General features: G+C 38.7%; 2 pseudogenes; both read left to right on the forward strand.

Moving 5' to 3' along the window:
* The window catches only part of LOC122116639, a 1,030,500-nt pseudogene that overhangs the window by 470,291 nt on the left and 541,144 nt on the right, over positions 1 to 19,065 (forward strand).
* On the forward strand, positions 7,571 to 7,948 carry LOC122116828 (annotated as a pseudogene).

The following is a 19,065-nucleotide window of genomic DNA, read 5'->3' on the forward strand; positions in this document are numbered from 1 at the left end:
TTAGATGGCTATAGGTCTGTAGGTTCATTTCTGGGTTTTCAATTCTATTCCATTGTTCTTGAGGTCTGTTCTTATGCCAATACCAAGCTGTTTTGATTACTATGGCTTTATAGTAGAGTTTGAAATTTGTATTGATATTTCTCCAGCAGTGTTCTTTCCGTTGAGGAGTGTTTTTGCTATTTGGGGTCTTTTATTGTTCCATATGAATTTTTGGATTGCCTCTTCTATTTCCTTGAAGAATGAGGGTGGAATTTTGATAGATATTGCGTTGAATTTGTAGATAGCCTTGGGAAGTATTGCCATTTTCATGATGTTAATCATTCCAATCCAGAAGCATGGAAGGTTTTGCCATTTTTTAAGTTCTGTGTTGATTTCCTTTTTCAAGATTTTAAAGTTTTCATCATAGAGGTCCTTCACTTCTTTAGTTAAGTTAATTCTTAGGTATTTTATTTTTTGTGGGGCTATTACAAATGGAGTTGCTTTCCTAATTTCAGCCACACTTTTCTCATTGTTGGCATACAGAAAAGCCATTGATTTTTGGGGGTTAATTTTATAACCTGCTACTTTGCCAAACTTTTGAATCAGCTTGAGTAATTTGGGAGTGGAGTCTATGGGATTCTTTAAATACAAGATCATGTCATCTGCAAAGAGGGAGGGTTTTATTTCTTCTTACCCTATTTGAATCCCCTTTATGTCTGCATCTTGTCTTATTGCTGTAGCTAGGCATTCTAATACTAGATTGAAGAGAAGTGGAGAGAGTGGGCATCCTTGTCTTGTTCCTGAGTTAAGAGGAAATGGCTTTAGTTTTTCACCATTGAGGATAATGCTGGCTGTAGGTTTGTCATATACAGCCTTTATTGTATTGAGGAATGTTCCTTGAATTCCTAATTTTTCCAAAACCTTCATCATGAAGGGGTGTTGGATCTTGTCGAATGCTTTTTCTGCATCTATTTAGATAACCATGTGGTTCTTATTCTTGCTCCTATTGATGTGATGAATAATATTAATTGATTTGCATATATTGAACCAGCTTTGCATCCCTGTTTGATCGTGGTGTATGATTTTTTGGATGAATTGTTGAAGTCAATTGGCCAAAATTTTGTTGAGAAGTTTTGCATCAATATTCATCAAAGAAATGGGTCTATAGTTCTCTTTCTTTGATGAGTCCCTGCCTGGTTTTGGGATGAGGGCTATGATGGCTTCATAGAATGTGTTCGGTAGTGAGCTTTCTCTTTCAATTTCGTTGAAGAGTTGGAGGAGTATTGGTGTGAGCTCTGCTTTGAAGGCCTTTTAAAATTCCGCTGTAAAACCATCTGGTCCTGGACTTTTTCTTAGCTGGGAGGTCTCTTATTCTGTTTCTATTTCAGTGCTTGATATGGGCCTGTTAAGATAGTTTAACTCATCTTGGTTTAGTTTTGGCATGTCAATATTTGCTAGGAAAAGGTCCATTTCTGTCAAGTTCTCAAACTTATTAGCATTAAGTTTTGAGAAGTATTCCCTTATAATGTTCTGAATCTTGGTTGTTTCCGTGGTGATGTTTCCATTCTCATCTCTGAGTTTATTAATTTGGATGTGTTCTCTTCTTTTTCTGATAAGATTTGCTAAGGGTCTGTCAATTTTGTTAAATTTTTCGCAGAACAAACTCTTTGTTTTGTTGATTCTTTCTATAGTTTTTTTGGATTCTAATTCATTTAATTCTGATTTAATTTTGATTATTTCTTTCCCTCAACTGGATTGGGGTTTATCTTGCTGCTCTTTTTCAGGGAGGTTTAGATGTGTCATTAAATTGTTATTTTCAGATCTCTCCAATTTGTTGATGTAGGAGCTCAGAGCTATAAACTTGCCTCTAAGTACTGCCTTTGCTGTGTCCCAGAGGAGCTGGTAATTTGTGTGTTCATTTTTGTTGAATAGCATGAACATTTGAATCTTTCTAATCTCTTCCATGACCCACTCATGATTCAGCAGTGTGTTGTTCAGCCTCCATGTGATGCCGGACTTTCTTTGGTGGCTTTTGGTGTTGAGTTCTAATTTTATTCCCTTGTGGTCAGAGAGGATGCAAGGTATAATTTCAATGTTTCTGAATTTAGACAAGTTTGCTTTGTGGCCTAAAAAGTGGTCTATTTTAGAAAACGTTCCATGTGCTGCTGAGAAAAACGTGTATTCTGATGCTGCTGGGTGAAATGTTCGGTAGATGTCTGTTAAGTCTAGGTGATCTATGCAGCTGTTTAGATCTGCGGTTTCTCTATTGAGTTTTGCCGAGTTGATCTATCTAGTTGGGAGAGTGGTGTGTTAAAATCCCCAACAATTAATGTCTTTGGATCTATATGGGATTTGAGGGAAAGTAGTGTTTCTTGATAAATTTGGGTGCTCCATTGTTTGGTGAATAGATATTTAGAATTGTAATATCCTCCTGAAGGAGAGATGTATTAATTACTATGTAGCAAATTTCTTTATCTCTTCTCATGAATTGAAATTTGAAGTCTATTTTATGGGATATTAGGATTGCAACTCCCTCCTGTTTATAGGGTCCGTTTGCTTGGTAGATTTTGTTCCAGCCTTTCACATTGAAAATGTGTTTGTTTTTACGGGCAAGATGTGACTCTTGCAGGCAGCAGATAGAAGGGTCTTGTTTTTTGATCCAACTAGACAGTCTATGTCGCTTAATTGGAGAGTTCAGTCCATTAACGTTAAGAGATAGGACTGAGAGGTATTTGGGAGTTCCTGCCATGTTATCCACCTTCTTGTTGGCTGCGAAAACTGGGTTCTTCCTATGATTCATGGATTCTCAGTTTGGGTGCAGTTTCTTGGCCTTTATTGCGGTCTTGTTGGTTTTCTATGTGTAGGACATCTTTTAGAATCTTTTGTAGGGCTGGTTTGGTGGAGATGTATTGTTTCAATTTTTCTTTGCTATGGAAGGTTTTTATTTGGCCTTCAGTTATGAAGGAGAGTTTACCTGGGTACAGTATTCTTGGTTGATAGTTGTTTGTTTTTAGGGCATGGCATACATCATTCCAGGCTCTTCTTGCTTTGATTGTCTCTGCTGAGAAATCTGAGGTGATTCTAATTGGTTTCCTTCATAGGTGATTACCCTTTTCTCCTTGACAGCTTTAAGGATCTTTTCCTTGTTCTGAGTTGATCCTGTGTGGATTATAATGTGGCGGTGGGATGTCCTATTCTGGTCTGGTCCATTTGGGGTTCTAAATGCTTCTTGTATCTGAATAGGCCTATCTTTTTGTATGTTTGGGAAGTTCTCTGTTAGGATCCTGTTAAACAAATTTCCTAGACCATTAACTTCTGTTTCTAGGTGTTCCTCTACACCCATTATCCTTAGATTAGGACTTCTGATGGTGTCTTCCAGGTGTTGGATAGATCTATCATATTTCTTGGACTTGTCTTGGATGGTTGTATGTTCTTTCTCTATAATATCTAGGCTGTCTTCAATCCCTGAGATTCGTCTTCTGCATGGTCTAACCTGCTGTCAAGACTCTCTACTTTGTTTTTTATCTCTTTTCCTTCTAATTGGTCAGCTTTGATGGCTTCAAGTTCTTTGTTGAAGCTCTGTTTTAGGTCTTGTATGAATTTCTTTACTTCCTTAATTTGGTGTTCAGTGTCTGTTCTCAAATCTCTTAGTTGATTGGTTATGGTTTCTTTGGACTCCCATTCCTTCTGTTGGGTTCCATTCAGCATTCCCTTTGTGGTCTCCCTGACTTCCTTCAGCTCTTTGTTAATGGATTCCATGAATGCCTTTAGTGATCTTTGTGTGTTCTCTATCTGGTCTCTCAATTCCTGTATTACTCTTTGATTAGCTTCCTCCCATTCGTGGTATTCCTGTAGTTCTCTTTCCTCCCGTTCGTGGGATTCCTGCAGTTCTCTTTGAGTGTTCTCAGCCTGGTCACGCCATTCCTCCCTTTCTCTTTGAGTATTCTCAAGTTGTTCACACAAATCCTGTATCAGTTTTTGAGTAGCTTCCTGACGCTTATGATATTCCTGTATAAGCTTTTGGGATGCCTCCTCTCTCTCCCTTTCACGCTCATACAGAGTCCTTTGTAAGTTGTCAAACTTCTCATTTATCATGTTTGCCAGCAGTGTTTGTAGAGCTATTTGGGAACTCTCCTCTGGATTATTCATTATCTGTTCTGACCCCTGGTTATGAAGATTGGAAATTGAGATATCCGGATTTGCCATTTTTCTTGTGTTTTTCCGGCTTACTCTGCCCATTTGAGATGAATAGCACCAGTTTTGTGCTAGAACACTATCTTAAGGCAATCATCAATCAAAGTTTGCATTTGTATAGTCAATAGTCTACAGATACAATCTAGTTCAACAGATACATCTATTCAACATCAAACAACTTTATGTTAATGGGCTTCGAACCGCAGAGAAGAATTCGGAAAACCAGAAATTATTAGGGTTAGGGAGAGATGTGGGTTAAAAAATAGGAATAGATTAGTGTAGGGAGGCACAGGGAGAGTTAACTATGTCCTAATCCCAATGCAGGAAATAGGTTGGGTAGGATGCAATTAGAGAGAGAGAGAAAAAGAAGAAAGGTAAGGGAAATGAAAAGAGACCAGAAAAAAATAGAAACGTAAAAATTAATATTATTATGGAGATTAAAAGACCATCTATTTAGAGAGGAATGTGAGTATATTAAGAGAAAGGAAGGGACATAGAGGAGAAGTGAAAAACTTAAAAAATGCTTAAAATATTATATAGGTATAAAGAGGTAGTACTGCTATTAAGGAATTTAAGTCTCAGAGGTTTTGAATTGAGTAATAAATTTGTGGATTAAGTGTGTACACAATGGGGGATAGGGTCTACTAGTTAACTACGGGTTTATCTGATGATGTGCAGGACAAGAGTTAAGTCACATAAGGAAGATCAAAAGAGAGAAAAAAGTGAAAAGGATAAGAAAGGGAGAAAAAAAAAGATCAGAAATTCAGTAGAGCTAGACAAAAAAACAAAAAGATAGTTAAGAAAGAAAGAAAATGAGAAAGAAGACAAGAAAAGAAAGAAAACGCACATTCATGTATTCCTAAAATAAAAATTATAAGAGGAAAAAAAAGTTACTGGAAAACAATTATTTTTTCAAAAAAGGCAAAAATTAATGATTAATAAAATTTTTAGAAAAGGAAAAAAAATTTATATATATAAGGTACCAAAAAAAAAAAAAAGAAAAGAAAAAAAAAAGAAATGAAGAGGAAGAAAAAAAAAAAAGTTCTTTGATTTTTTTTTTTTTTTGGGAGGGGTGGGAAGAATCCTGTATCTCCCTTTTGTCTGTAACCAGCCTCTTGTTGGAGTCTCTGGTCAGCTTGAGGTCCTGTGGCTTGATTGGTCTCTTAAGTCAGTTTGTTGGAACAGGCAGAAAAATGCTCTGCTTTACCCAAGATTTTGAGATCCCCCTCCCAGATTAGTTTACTGGGAGGGTGATCTGCTTTGAGAATCACAAAAGAGGGGGATGCAATGGTGAGGCTAGGTTCTGGGTAGAGTTGAGTCCTTTCAACAATCAGTCGCTTTTCCCTGGGGCTGTTTTGTGAAAAAACTCACAGAGCCCAGCCTGGAGCCATTCTCAGGGTTTCTGTTTTTCAATTGATTGTTGAGGCTGCTAGATGGAGGGGCAGCCTCTGGCTCTGGTTACCCAGTGAGGAAAGCCACTCCAATGGCTGGCGCCTGAGCTGGGTGACTTTTCCCTGGATGGAGCTGAGTCTGGCAAGTCACTTTGCCGTTAAGTTCTTGTGACCTGCTTAATGGCTCGTTTTATTCCAAGGCCTGAGTTGGAGCTGGCAGCTCCTCCGAGCTTTGTCGGTATCCAAGATGGAGATCTCCGGTGCTGGGGGGGGAGGGGTGGCCTTCCCTCCTCTGCTCCCTGAGAAGGAGTGAGGACGTCGGGGTTCTACTCACGCCCAGTCTTGGATCCTGGGTCATCTCTGGTCTGCAAACTGCAGGATGAAGTTGTCTGCTCCTTGTCGGTTCTTGCTGGTGTTGAGTAGAATCCGCTCACCTGCTGTGTCTGGCTCCTTCGTCTTGGACTCTCTGTGTGAGCGCTCAGGTATGGCCCTGGCTGCTGTCTCCGCCGCGTCCCTGCCACTGCCGCTGCGGTGGCTGCTGGCAAGCACTCAGATGTGTCTTCTTGCCTTGGCTTTCCCTCTCTTGTCTAACTCTCTGTCCTGTGATGGCACACTTGGTGTGATTCTCTGGCTTAGGACTGTTCACTGGAACTCTAAAACTGCTTTCTATGCGAGAGCTTGTTCAGATTCCAGCTTCTCCTCCACCATCTTCCCAGAACGCCCATAATTCTGCTTATTTTAAACTAACATACAGTCTTTAAAGGTCTTCAGTCCCAATCCAAAACAACCTGTTTCTGCTTATTTGTCTCAGAGATTTGTCTCTAGTTCCTGTCTCCAAAGATTCTGGACTTGTTGTAAGGCAGAACATCACCTGGCAATTATGAGCAAATAGAGAAGAAGGCTTGTGCTGATGCCACAATGTACCCAATTTAGCCCTGCAAAGAGGTTTCTTGTGGGAAATTGTTAGACCATTGGCTGTCCATTCCTTGAGAGTATTAAAACTGCTCTCATGAAATGAGTCACATAATTTTCACTTGTTTTAATGTGAAGACAGCCATATGCTTGTCCATCTCAACTTGTAGCTGTTTTTCTATTTATAAATATTATTGTGACACAGACAGAACTGGCCTTGCCTGAGTACAGGAAGATGAGGTTTACTGCATCTAGGAAATTTTGCACCTAAAATTCTGAGTTAAAAAACTCTTCTTCATTCAGAGCTTAGGTCAATTCCTATTTTATAATAAAGGACTGGCACAGGGCTCTGTGTGTGTGTGTGTGTGTGTGTGTGTGTGTGTGTGTGTGTGTGTGTGTGTGTGTTCATTTATCTGTATGTGTAAGAGAGATACAGAGACAGAGAAAGAGATAGAGAAACAAATTCTGAGAAATATGATTTAAATAAAAATGCTTTTAAATATGTTGAGGAGTAAAATCATATCTGTAGTATCTGTTATACTCATCTCCTGAACACAAATTCCTAAACCTAACAGGGATCACTTGTTACCTCACTAGATCTGAGGTGATTTTGTAATTTTGAATTTGTAGCACACTCTCGAGGATGCTGCTGCTGATTCTGATTTCTGGACAAATTCTGAGTAGAAAAGAAAATAATATTGCATCTGTGTTTAGTTGTGTTACTTCCTATGTGTCAAGAAGGAGTTTTGTTGGAGAAGTGTTCCTTATATATGACTACAAATACTTCATTTTGCATTGACTGAGTTTGACTGAAACTCTTGCTATGGGCAATGCCTTCCTGTACATATTCTGTGAGTTGGACCACGACCTCACTGGGTCATCAGCTGTGAACTATTCTTATCACAGTCTCTTCTGGAAGTATATTTCCCAAACCCTGATGAGATCATTTCTAATCTCCGAGATTAGAAGTCATAAAAGATTCAATCCTATTCAAACATAACCTTCAAAGAAACAGAAGGACAGAGAGGAGAGTGAAGAAATTTAGAACTTCAGGTCTGCGCAAGCCGGGGAGGCTGGGCGCTCAGTGTGTAATTATGGAACCCCATGGTACTATGAGCTGGGCTCTGTAGGCATTCGCTTCTGCCAGGAATGTAACAACATGCTGTACCCCAAGGAAGACAAGGAAAACCGCATCCTGCTGTGTGCGTGCCGGAACTGTGACTACCAGCAGGAAGCAGACAGCAGCTACATCTAACGTTAACTAAATCAAACACGAAGTGCACTAGCTGACCCAAATCATCGCTGACGTGTCCCAGGACCTCACTTTGCCTTGGACCGAAGACCACCCATGCCAGAAGTGTGGTCACAAGGAGGCAGTGTTCTTTCAGTCACACAGTGCCCGGGCTGAGGATGCCATGCGCCTGTACCTCATGTGCACTGGGGCCACCGCTGCACCGAATGAGCATCCCTAACTCCCCTTGTAACAAATGCCAGGTTCTGTGCCCATGAAAAGAAGAAATTTAGAACTTGATACACATTTCTTGTTTTCAGTTGTGCTTTTATTATCTCTCTGTAGTTGTGCAAAAAAAGAGCATTACCATTAAACATGTCAGTTTATAAATACAATGCATCTTGAATAATGTCACTCTTTTATCTTTCTACTCTGTCCTTCTCTATCCAACCCCTTTCCCTCCAGAAACATTTCCATGTATAAAATACATATTAGATTATTAAATATGAATTTATGGCTCTATATATGTATGGTACACGGAAGACACTTTTCATACTACTCTTGAAAATACTGAAGTAATATGGGTCACTATTTTATATGTACCTGTTATGCAGTCCCATAAGTGTCCTAAATGTATTTTATTTATTCACATTTTTCATACTTTTTTCTGTGTGTGTATTTACTTAACTGGGCCACAAGCCAAGGGTGCTTTGACCATCTAAACTCTGAATAAACAATAGAAAAAAATGTTGTCCAATCATTCTAAAACAAGGCACAAATTTTTATTATTTCTCCTTTGTATTTCCTCAGGTTACTATAAAACTATAAAATCATTATTTCATTCTCCCTTTATCATGTGAACTGCAGGACAGACAAAACTGGTACTAAATAAAACAAGGTGAAGGAAGCTGGATGTTGTGTAGGTGTGAAAGCCACTTGGTAAACTTAGGGGACACATTAATAGATTGACAAAGAGAGGCCACAAAAACATTGACACAAGTAGGGTTGAAAGAAGCCAGATTCTAAGAATAACCCCTGAAATTTTCATGATGTATGCTCCAGGGCTGGCTTCAGCAAATGTGGCCATGTGGGTTGTGAATTTCCAGTCCACACAGACTCAGGCACCAGAATCCATGGAAGAATTTGGAATAATGATCTCAAACCAGAGCTGTGGGCAGGCTTACATTTCATGGGTTGTGAGTTTCTGCCTGACAGATGAAGCTGCTGATCTGTGGGAAGGAGGATACTGGAAGACTTTCCTGTGGGGATATTCCTGGGAGAAGGAAGTACAGCTCAGAAGGAAAGTGTTAATGGTCTGGGCCATGAACCTGAATGAGGTCTGGAACAAGTATCTATATCATCAGAAGAAAAGCTACATAAACTTTTGAGAGGAAATATAATGAAAAAGATAAAGATAACAGGAACTATATTAACATGGTGGGGAGCTGAATATTCATCCACTGCTGAATGGAAAATTTTTTTTTAATTTTATTTTATTTTATTTGAGAACATACTGTACAGAGGGGTTAAAATTACATGGGCAGGATAATGCATACGTTTCTTACCAAGCATTGCAGCCTCCTCCTTTGTTTACCCTTCACCTCCCTTCCCAGCCTCCCCCCTCCCCCCCACCCAATCATACCCCCCCTTCGCCCCCCCCACCAACATTGTAAAGCTGGTTTTGACATGACATTTTGTACTTCTCATTGTTGCAACAGGTCCACCTGAATCCTTAAACGACTTGTTTGTCCCCATCTCCTCCACATGTTATACTGACATCAAATATAGTGAAAGCGGGGGTTACACTGTGGTGGAGGGACATACAAAGCAACAAAGAAATAATCTTATAAATGCGTTAGAAACACATGCATGACAGAAACAAAAACATTAAAATACATATTTGAGGTTTGTTTTCCTAACATCACATTCTCTGACTTTTTCCGCTTGACTCATACCTATACTAGATATTGCAAATAAGGGAAACCATGGGACCTATGTTTCTTTGGGCCTGGCTTACTTCACTTAATATAATTTTTTCCAAGCCTTTCCATTTCCTAACAAATGGGGAAATGTCATTCTTTCTGATGGAGGCATAGAATTCCATTGTGTATATATACCACAATTTCTTGATCCATTCATCTACTGAGGGGCATCTGGGTTGGTTCCATATCTTAGCTATAGTACATAATGCTGCAATAAACATAGTTGTGCTGGTAGCTTTAGTGTGGCCTTGTTTGTGATCATTTGCGTAAATGCCCAAAAGTGGGATTGCTGGGTCATAGGGGAGCTCTATGTGGAGTCTTTTGAGGAACCTCCATACTGCTTTCCAAAGTGGTTGAACAAGTTTACATTCCCACCAACAATGAAGTAAGGTTCCTTTCTGTCCACATCCCCTCCAGCATCTGTTGTTGTTAGAGTTCTTGATTTTTGCTGTTATAACCGGAGTGAGGTGATATCTCAATGTTGTTTTGATTTGCATTTCTTTTATGGCTAGGAATGTTGAACATTTCTTCTTGTGTCTATTGGCCATCCTTCTTTCTTCTTCAGAGAAGCTTCTCTTTAAGTCTTTCGCCCACTTACTTATTGGGCAGTTGTTTCTTTGAGGATTTGTTGTTGGGTGGTTTAATTTTTTGAGTTCCAATTATATTTTAGATATGAGACCCTTGTCCGTTGTATGGCTAGTAAAGATCTTCTCCCAGTGCGTGGGCTTTCTATTGATCTTGCTAGCTATGTCATTTGCCCTGCAGAAGCTCTGCAACCTTATACAATCCCATTTGTCCAGCCTTTCTTTGATTTGTTGTGTTTCCGGGTCTCTATTCAGAAAATTTCGGCCTGAGCCAAGGAGACCTAGGGTTTCTCCTATTCCATCCTGTAATGTTTTCAGAGTGTCTGTTTTGAGTTCAAGGTCTTTGATCCATTTGGACTTGATTCTGGTGCAGGATGATATATAAGGATGTAGCCTTAGTTTTCTACATGTAGTTAACCAATTTTGCCAGCACCATTTACTGAAGAGGCTGTCTTTCTTCTATCCTATTTTTTTAGCTCCCTTATCGAAGATTAGATGGCTATAGGTCTGTAGGTTCATTTCTAGGTTTTCAATTCTATTCCATTGGTCCTGAGGTCTGTTCTTATGCCAATACCACGCTGTTTTGATTACTATGGCTTTATAGCAGAGTTTGAAATTTGGTATTGATATTCCTCCAGCAGTGTTCTTTCCGTTGAGGAGCGTTTTTGCTATTCGGGGTCTTTTATTGTTCCATATGAATTTTTGGATTGCCTCTTCTATTTCCTTGAAGAATGAGGGTGGAATTTTGATAGGTATTGCGTTGAATTTGTAGATAGCCTTGGGAAGTATTGCCATTTTCACGTTAATCTTTCCAATCCAGGAGCATGGGAGGTTTTGCCATTTTTTAAGTTCTGTGTTGATTTCCTTTTTCAAAATTTTAAAGTTTTCATCATAGAGTTCCTTCACTTCTTTAGTTAAGTTAATTCTTAGGTATTTTATTTTTTGTGGGGCTATTACAAATGAGGTTGCTTTCCTAATTTGCTGAATGGAATTTAAAATGCTACAGCAATGTTAAAATGTCCTTGAAATTGGGTAACAAGTTTGACAAAAAATGTCCTTATTACCTTGTTTATGTAACTATAACCCCTCTGTACATCACCGTGACAATAAAAACTATGAACTTGGACAGTGCTTTCTAAACTTGAAAGCTCTATTGAAAATACATTTCAAAAAACAAATGGTTGGGCGTTTATCCCAGAGTAATGCATGTCATTTTCACATAGAAACTTGTAAAGAAATAGTCTTAGAATCCTTATCAGTAGTAAAACTAAGAATCTTCCCAAGTATCCCTAACTGATAAAAAAAAAAAAAAAGAAAATGTGTTTCTTCAACCAAAGCATTCTATTCAATATAAACAGGAGCTAAACTATCATATACATTGTCTGGATGAACCATAAGAAAGCTATACTGAATAATACAGCCAATCTTAAAACGGGACTTTTTTATATTTTCTTTTTATGAAGTGTTGGCCAGGGCTGCAGGATTGGAAAAAGGGAATTCTGTGGCTCATGGACAGCCCCAGGAGTCTGTGGCATTGGTAGGGAACAGTTCCTCCATGAGAGTGTTGACAACAGAGAAACCCAAATATAGGGTACCTATATATTCTCAACATTCACACATACATGTGGGCTGCTCATGTGATAAGCACACCCAATGCACACAAATCTGCACATGAACAAACACCAAAGTGTGCAAGAGACTACTGTAGTATCTATATGGATTGAACCAATGTCTATTTCCTGGTTTAAATAAGGTAGCACAGTTATACAAAGATGTTGGTACTGGGATAGTCTGGGGGATGGATGCAAAAAACCTCCTAGTAATTTTCTTCACAACTTTATGGACATTTATAATTATTTGAAAATAAATAATAAGAACATATAATAGTTTTCTTTTCTTTTTTTGGGGGGGTCCAGTTGTGGGGCCTGAACTCGGCCTGGGTGCTGTCCCTCAGCTCTTCAGCTCAAGGCTAGCATTCTACCACTTGAGCCACAGTGCCACTACCAGCTTTTTTCCTTTTGCTTATGTGGTGCTGAGGAATTGAACCCAGGGCCTCAGGCATGCAAGTCAAGCGCTCTACCACTGAGCCACCTTCCCAGCCCTATAATAGTTTTCTTATTCCAAAGCACTGAAGAAATGGCTTGTAATTTCTCAGTGGGGAAAAAAAATCAAAAAACAATAAAACAAGGAACTTTCTGGCTGGAACAAAATCTACCAAGCAAACGGACCGCATAAACAGGCGGGAGTTGCAATCCTAATATCAGATAAAATAGACTTCAAATTAAAATTCGTGCAAAGAAATAAAGAAGGTCGCTACATACTAATTAAAGGATCTCTCCTTCAGGAGGATATTACAATTCTAAATATCTATTCGCCAAACAATGGAGCACCCAAATTTATCAAAGAAACACTACTTTCCCTCAAATCCCATATAGATCCAAAGACATTAATTGTTGGGGATTTTAACACACCACTCTCCCCACTAGATAGATCAACTCGGCAAAAACTCAACAGAGAAACCGCAGATCTAAACAGCTGCATAGATCAACTAGACTTAACAGACATTTACCGAACATTTCACCCAGCAGCATCAGAATACACGTTTTTCTCAGCAGCACATGGAACGTTTTCTAAAATAGACCACATTTTAGGCCACAAAGCAAACTTGTCTAAATTCAGAAACATTGAAGTTATACCTTGCATTCTCTCTGACCACAAGGGAATAAAATTAGAACTCAACACCAAAAGCCACCAAAGAAAGTCCGGCATCACATGGAGGCTGAACAACACACTGCTGAATCATGAGTGGGTCATGGAAGAGATTAGAAAGGAAATTCAAATGTTCATGCTATTCAACAAAAATGAACACACAAATTACCAGCTCCTCTGGGACACAGCAAAGGCAGTACTCAGAGGCAAGTTTATAGCTCTGAGCTCCTACATCAACAAATTGGAGAGATCTGAAACTAACAATTTAATGACACATCTAACCTTCCTTGAAAAAGAGCAGCAAGATAAACCCCAATCCAGTAGACGGAAAGAAATAATCAAAATTAAATCAGAATTAAATGAATTAGAATCCAAAAAAATTATAGAAAGAATCAACAAAACAAAGAGTTGGATCTTCGAAAAACTTAACAAAATTGACAGACCCTTAGCAAATCTTATCAGAAAAAGCAGAGAACACACCCAAATTAATAAACTCAGAGATGAGAATGGAAACATCACCACGGAAACAAGCAAGATTCAGGAATTATAAGGGAATACTTCTCAAAACTTTATGCTAATAAGTTTGAGAACTTGACAGAAATGGACCTCTTCCTAGCAAATATTGACATGCCAAAACTAATCCAAGATGAGTTAAACTATCTTAACAGGCCCATATCAAGCATTGAAATAGAAACAGCAATAAGAGACCTCCCAGCTAAGAAAAGTCCAGGACCAGATGGTTTTACAGCGGAACTTTACAAGGCCTTCAAAGCAGAGTTCACACCAATTCTCCTCCAACTCTTCAATGAAATTGAAAGAGAAAGCTCACTACCGAACACATTCTATGAAGCCATCATAACCCTCATCCCAAAACCAGGCAGGGACTCATCAAAGAAAGAGAACTATAGACCGATTTCTTTGATGAACATTGATGCAAAACTTCTCAACAAAATTTTGGCCAACCGACTTCAACAATTCATCCAAAAAATCATACACCACGATCAAACAGGATTCATTTCAGGGATGCAAAGCTGGTTCAATACACGCAAATCAATTAATATTATTCATCACATCAACAGGAGCAAGAATAAGAACCACATGGTTATCTCAATAGACGCAGAAAAAGCATTCTACAAGATCCAACACCCCTTTATGATTAAGGTTTTGGAAAAATTAGGAATCCATGGACCATTCCTCAATACAATAAAGGCTGTATATGACAAACCTACAGCCAACATTATCCTCAATGGTGAAAAACTAAAGCCATTTCCTCTTAACTCAGGAACAAGACAAGGATGCCCACTCTCTCCACTTCTCTTCAATCTAGTATTAGAATGCCTAGCTACAGCAATAAGGCAAGATGCAGACATAAAGGGGATCCAAATAGGGAAAGAAGAAATAAAACTCTCCCTCTTTGCAGATGACATGATCTTGTATTTAAAGAATCCCATAGACTCCACTCCCAAATTACTCAAGGTGATTCAAAAGTTTGGCAAAGTAGCAGGTTATAAAATTAACCCCCAAAAATCAATGGCTTTTCTGTATGCCAACAATGAGAAAAGTGTGGCTGAAATTAGGAAAGCAACTCCATTTGTAATAGCCCCACAAAAAATAAAATACCTAAGAATTAACTTAACTAAAGAAGTGAAGGACCTCTATGATGAAAACTTTAAAATCTTGAAAAAGGAAATCAACACAGAACTTAAAAAATGGCAAAACCTCCCATGCTCCTGGATTGGAAAGATTAACATCGTGAAAATGGCAATACTTCCCAAGGCTATCTACAAATTCAACGCAATACCTATCAAAATTCCACCCTCATTCTTCAAGGAAATAGAAGAGGCAATCCAAAAATTCATATGGAACAATAAAAGACCCCGAATAGCAAAAACGCTCCTCAACGGAAAGAACACTGCTGGAGGAATATCAATACCAAATTTCAAACTCTGCTATAAAGCCATAGTAATCAAAACAGCGTGGTATTGGCATAAGAACAGACCTCAGGACCAATGGAATAGAATTGAAAACCTAGAAATGAACCTACAGACCTATAGCCATCTAATCTTCGATAAGGGAGCTAAAACAATAGAATGGAAGACAGACAGCCTCTTCAGTAAATGGTGCTGGCAAAACTGGTTAACTACATGTAGAAAACTAAAGCTAGATCCTTATATATCACCCTGCACCAGAATCAACTCCAAATGGATCAAAGACCTTGAACTCAAAACAGACACTCTGAAAACATTACAGGATGGAATAGGAGAAACCCTGGGTCTCCTTGGCTCAGGCCGAAATTTTCTGAATAGAGACCCAGAAACACAACAAATCAAAGAAAGGCTGGACAAATGGGATTGTATAAGGTTGCAGAGCTTCTGCAGGGCAAATGACATAGCTAGCAAGATCAATAGAAAGCCCACGCACTGGGAGAAGATCTTTACTAGCCATACAACGGACAAGGGTCTCATATCTAAAATATAATTGGAACTCAAAAAATTAAACCACCCAACAACAAATCCTCAAAGAAACAACTGCCCAATAAGTAAGTGGGCGAAAGACTTAAAGAGAAGCTTCTCTGAAGAAGAAAGAAGGATGGCCAATAGACACAAGAAGAAATGTTCAACATTCCTAGCCATAAAAGAAATGCAAATCAAAACAACATTGAGATATCACCTCACTCCGGTTATAACAGCAAAAATCAAGAACTCTAACAACAACAGATGCTGGAGGGGATGTGGACAGAAAGGAACCTTACTTCATTGTTGGTGGGAATGTAAACTTGTTCAACCACTTTGGAAAGCAGTATGGAGGTTCCTCAAAAGACTCCACATAGAGCTCCCCTATGACCCAGCAATCCCACTTTTGGGCATTTACGCAAATGATCACAAACAAGGCCACACTAAAGCTACCAGCACAACTATGTTTATTGCAGCATTATGTACTATAGCTAAGATATGGAACCAACCCAGATGCCCCTCAGTAGATGAATGGATCAAGAAATTGTGGTATATATACACAATGGAATTCTATGCCTCCATCAGAAAGAATGACATTTCCCCATTTGTTAGGAAATGGAAAGGCTTGGAAAAAATTATATTAAGTGAAGTAAGCCAGGCCCAAAGAAACATAGGTCCCATGGTTTCCCTTATTTGCAATATCTAGTATAGGTATGAGTCAAGCGGAAAAAGTCAGAGAATGTGATGTTAGGAAAACAAACCTCAAATATGTATTTTAATGTTTTTGTTTCTGTCATGCATGTGTTTCTAACGCATTTATAAGATTATTTCTTTGTTGCTTTGTATGTCCCTCCACCACAGTGTAACCCCCGCTTTCACTATATTTGATGTCAGTATAACATGTGGAGGAGATGGGGACAAACAAGTCGTTTAAGGATTCAGGTGGACCTGTTGCAACAATGAGAAGTACAAAATGTCATGTCAAAACCAGCTTTACAATGTCGGTGGGGGGGGGGCAAAGGGGGGGTATGATTGGGTGGGGGGGAGGGGGGAGGCTGGGAAGGGAGGTGAAGGGTAAACAAAGGAGGAGGCTGCAATGCTTGGTAAGAAACGTATGCATTATCCTGCCCATGTAATTGTAACCCCTCTGTACAGTATATTCTCAAATAAAATAAAATTAAATTAAAAAAAAAAAAAACAAGGAACTTTCTTTTTTAAATTTTTAGTTATTTTTAATTGTGAAAATACTGTACAGAGGGGTTACAATTAGATGAGCAAGATAATGAATACATTTCTTATCAAGCATTGTAGCCTTCTCCTTTGTGGCTCAGTGGTAGAGCGCTTGCCTTGTATGCCTGAGGCCCTGGGTTCGATTCCTCAGCACCACATAAGCAAAAAAAAAAAAAACCTGGAAGTGGCAATGTCGCTCAAGAGTTCAGGCCCCACGACCGGACCCCCCCCCCCCCCAACAAGAAAAAGGAGGATAAACTCAGGTTATCTTGAAACCTATTTTCTGGCCTAAACCTACATATGTCTCCTCTGTTCAGTGGAATCTTCTAGCTCCTAAGAGAACACTGTGCTGCACACCTGGGTTAAAGATATTGGGCCCAAGCAGAGTGAGTATGTTGGAATCTCTGAACAATCACAGAAGAGAGTCACCAAGTTGCTTTCCTGTAATGTGTGCACAGCAATGTAACTTTGAGGATCAACGCTTCTTTTCATCTTATTTCTTTAACTGAGGCAAGACTTGTTCACTGGAGTGTTAGTTCCAGAAATTTACAAACAAATTTTGCACAACACAAATTTGGCATTTCTTTATTATTATGCAGGACAGAAAGTTTTACAGTAGCTCTGATTCACTGATAATCTTTATGTGTCAATTTATCAGCACTGTTGTCCTGTAATGAATTCAATCCATGGAGGTGGAATAAGTGTAGTTGTTGTGTTGTTAAGAAAATGCCTGGACTTCTGTACTGTGCTATTCAGGCTTATTATCTCCTCCATCTCTGAGTTTTTGTCCCAGGTGATCCATACAAGCATGTCCTTTCAGAGCCTTTCTCCCTTCATATCTGAACAGCCTTTATAATTTTTACTGACCTAGAATTGTGTATCATTTTATATGTCCATGCTGAAAGTCCTCATATTATTCCTTCTGGCTTTTAAACATCTTCACCACATCTACTCTGTTCAGAACCAGAGATAGATTCTCTTTAAAAGAGAGGATAAACTCGGGCTGGGAAGGTTGCTCAGTGTTTAGAGCGCTTGCCTTGCATTCCTGAGGCCCTGGGTTTGATTCCTCAGCACCACATAAGCAAAAAAATAAAAAACCTGGAAGTGGCAATGTCACTCAAGAGTTCAGGCCCCACGACCGGATCCCCCCCCCCAAGAAAAAGGAGGATAAACTCAGGTTATCTTGAAACCTATTTTGTGGCCTAAACCTACATATGTCTCCTCTGTTCAGTGGAATTTTCTAGCTCCTAAGAGAACACTGTGCTGCACACCTGGGTTAAAGATATTGGGCCCAAGCAGAGTGAGTATGTTGGAATCTCTGAACAATCTTGAAATCAATAGAACATGGAAATGTCATCCATATTGGGAGGAGACAACATGGGAGAGCTGATTTTCTTTGCAAGGTAGAAATAGCATTGTTGACTCGATTGTAGGTGCTGAGATGGAGTGACCCAAGAGGACATCCATATGTGTTGGATTGGCCTGTGCAGCTGTCAGGGCTCAGGAAGTCACTGTTGCATGGGATACAAAGTTGGCTCATCTTATTCATGTTATCACATTCTGAGGAATGTCTGAACAAATCTGGGGGTGGGGGCAGGGGTGTATTATATAATAATGTAAGTGACAGTAACACTAAGAGTTTCATATCACCCAGAAGAGTTGTTGATCATATGACTAAATTATGAGGGAAAATTAGAGCCAATATTTGTACTCGAGGTAAAAACAATGAAAGCTAATTAAATGAAAATTTAATCTAATGTTACTGACATATTTCAAAGATTTCTAATACTGAATATTTTGTGGAAAAAACAAAATCAGAAAATTTTTCTAAGAATTCATTTAATAATATCCTAATTTTTGATATGAGTGAAGTAATTACCATAAATTTACATATGTATGTGTTTATACATATGTATATATGAATGTGTACATATAAATATATGTACATATAGATGAATAGATGCACAAGTGAATAATTTTTTCTAATCTAGAAGTAATGATTGCTTAACTTTAATAACAAATAGCACCTTCATTAATTGACCTCATTTATTCTCTCACAAATAAAACCAGTGACCTTTGCAGAACAGTTTATTTCTTTATCAAAAATAGGAAAAGAGAAAGATGAGTTTGGATCATTTTTTGTCACAAACTACAAATTCATAGTGGATGATGCAAAGGAAGAGTGGAGAGAAATCAGCTAACAAGGAATGACTACTGGCCAATTTTGAGAGTTTTTTGAATATTGAATAAATACCAAAGTATTCTGTGAAATAAATTGTAAGTCCTTGGATTAGTAGTGATATTTTCACTAGGGATGTGATATCCATAAACTACCATATATTTCTCCACGAATCCTCACAATTTCAAAGGAAAAAGAACAACTATATAGCAGAGAAATCC

The sequence above is a fragment of the Dipodomys spectabilis genome, unplaced genomic scaffold, assembly GCF_019054845.1.
Source record: "Dipodomys spectabilis isolate Male_0828 unplaced genomic scaffold, ASM1905484v1 ptg000137l, whole genome shotgun sequence".
NCBI classification, from domain to species: Eukaryota; Metazoa; Chordata; class Mammalia; order Rodentia; family Heteromyidae; genus Dipodomys; species Dipodomys spectabilis.